Raw genomic sequence first — 2,833 nt, forward strand, 5'->3', positions numbered from 1 at the left:
GACTCTTTGACCCTATGGACTGTAGCATGCCAGCCTCCTCTGTCCTTCACTATCTCCTGGAGTTTGCTCAAATTCATGCCCATTGAGTCAGTGGTGCTATCTAATTGTCTCATTCTCTGCCACCCCTTCTCCTTTTGCCTTCAATCTTTTTTCAGCATCAGGATCTTTTCCAATGAGTCAGCTCTTTGCATGAGTTAGTCAAAGTATTGGAGCTTCAGCTGTAGCGCCAGACCTTCCAAAAAAATATTCAAGATTGATTTCCTTCATCAACCAATTGAATAGTTTGATCTACTTGAAGTCCAAGAGTCTGCTCCAGCATCACAATTGGCTCTCAGCCTTCTTTATGGTCCAACTCTCACCTACACACTTGACTACTGGAAAAGCCATAGCTTGGCCTCTACGGACCTTTTTCACCAAAGCAATGTCTCTGTTTTTCAGTACGATTTCTAATTTGTCATAGTTTCTCTTCTAAGGAGCAAGTGCCTTTTTTTTTTTTTTTTTTTTTTTGAAGTTTTTAAGATCAATTTATTAAGTTCAATGATGAAAGCCATCAGAAGAATATTCTCCTGAAAATTATTTTTTTCTTAGAAAAAATAAAGGAAAATCAATACCCTCTCAGCATAGCCACAGATGCTGTGGCAGTCAAGCCTCTCTGCACATGGGAATAGTCCATCAGTCGGTCAAGTCACTCTCCCGGTCAGCAGGATTGTAGTCTGGATCATCATCATCCTCCTCCAGCTCCAAGTCATCCATTTCCTGGAACAAGAACTCATCTACCTCCACGTTGTTTCCAGCATCTTCCAAGGACTGGATATCAGATGTGTCAAGATTATGATCTGTTTCAAATAGTTGTCTCCTACTTAATTCATTTTTTCCTGTTTGCTCTTCTTCCTTCATCCATTTCTTTTTAATTTCCAAGAGTTCTACATCAAACTTGGCCTTCCAATTTAAGAAATTCTCAATTGTAGGAGAGTACCATGGAATAATTGCTTTTCGGCTTCTTCTGCTTCTTTTTCTTTTTGTTTCTTTTCTTCTTCTCTTCTAGTTTTTATTTGATCTACTATTTCATTTAATTTTTCTTGCACAGCTGTCACTAAGGTGAAGATCATCACTATACCAAGGTTTTCTTCTGCCTGTAATGCTAATAATTTTAAAATATCTGCTACATCATTATTTTCTAGATTTAACTGGGTGAATATTTCATAAAGGGGAGCTTCATCTGGGTATTTTTCACTGTATGTAAACTTGAGGGTTGTCTGGACAGTTTCATCATTTTCTCCAGCCTCAGATATCACAATAATGGTGAAGCTGGGTGGATTTTCTAGTAATACTGTGAAGGAGTCAGGTAGATGGACTCCAGAGCCTCCAGCTCGTTGCGCTGCTCCTCGCGGTAATCTGTCATCGCGGCCTTCGCTGCAGCCCATGGATCGCCCAGATACCCAGGCGGCATGCTGCAGCCTGGACCGCAGTGGCGCTGGAAGGGCACAGGCACAGAGTCCCAGGCAGAGAGGCCTGGGGCCCACAGCCAGGCTGGGCCTGCTGATCAACAGCCCCACGCTGGTCTCCGACTCGCAAGTGTCTTTTAATTCCATGGCTGCAGTCACTGTCTGCAGTGATTTTGGAATCCAAGAAAATAAAGCCACTGTTTCCATTGTTTCCTCATCTATATGCCATGAAGTGATGGGACTGGAGACCATAACCTTGGCTTTTTGAATGTTGAGTTTTAAGCCAGCTTTTTCACTCTCCTCTTTCACCTTCATCAACAGGCTCCTCTTCACTTTCTGCCATTACTGTAGTATTATCTGCAAATGGGTTATCAATATGTCTCCCAACAATCTTGATTCCAGCTTATGATTCATCCAGCCTGGAATTTTACATGATGTATCTTGCATATAGGTTAAATAAGCAGGGTGAAAATAAGCAACCTTGATGTACATCTTTCTCAATATTGAAGCAGTCCATTTTTCCATGTTCTAACTGTTGCTTCTTGACCTGCATACACCTTTCTCAGGAAATAGGCAAGGTGGTCTTACATTCCCATCTCTTTAAGAATTTTCCAGTTTATTGTGATCCACACAGTCAAAGGCTTGGGCATAGTCAATAAAGCAGAAATAGATGTTTTTCTGGAACTCTCTTGCTTTTTCTATGATCCAGAGAATGTTGGCAATTTGATCTCTGGTTCCTCTACCTTTTCTAAATCCAGCTTGAACACCTGGAAGTTCATGGTTAACATACTGTTGAAACCTAGCCTGAAGGATTTTGAGTGTTACCTTGATAGCATGTGAAATGTGCACAGTTGTATAGCAGTTTGAACACTCTTTGGCATTGGAATCAAAACTGAATTTTCCAGTACTGTGGTCACTGCTGCTCTTTCCAAATTTGCTTGCATATTGAGTGCAGCATTTTCACAGCATCATCTTTCAGGATTTGAAATAGCTCAGCTGGAATTCCATCACCTCCAATAGCTTTGATCCATAGCATTTCTTCCTAAGGCCCACTTGACTTTATATCAAGGATATCTGGCTCTAGGTGCATGACCAAACAATCATGGTTATTTGGGTCACTAAGACTTTTTTTGTACAGTTCTGTGTATTCTTGCCACCTCTTCTTAATCTCTTCTACTTCCGTTAGGTCCTTACAATTCCTGTCCTTTTTTGTGCCCATCTTTGCATGAATGTTCCTTTGGTTTCTCTAATTTTCTTGAGGCTATCTCTAGTCCTCCCCATTCTATTGTTTTCCTCTATTTCTTTGTATTGTTCTCTTAAGAAGCCTTTCTTATCTCTCCTTGATTTCCTTTGGAATTCTACATTCATTCTGGTGTATCTTTCCCTTT

General features: G+C 40.7%; 1 pseudogene; it reads right to left on the bottom strand.

The window, feature by feature from the left end:
* Positions 1-508: 508 nt before the first annotated feature.
* Positions 509-1,417, bottom strand: LOC113882700 (annotated as a pseudogene).
* Positions 1,418-2,833: the final 1,416 nt, after the last annotated feature.

Source organism: Bos indicus x Bos taurus, chromosome 24, assembly GCF_003369695.1.
Source record: "Bos indicus x Bos taurus breed Angus x Brahman F1 hybrid chromosome 24, Bos_hybrid_MaternalHap_v2.0, whole genome shotgun sequence".
Lineage (NCBI taxonomy): Eukaryota > Metazoa > Chordata > Mammalia > Artiodactyla > Bovidae > Bos > Bos indicus x Bos taurus.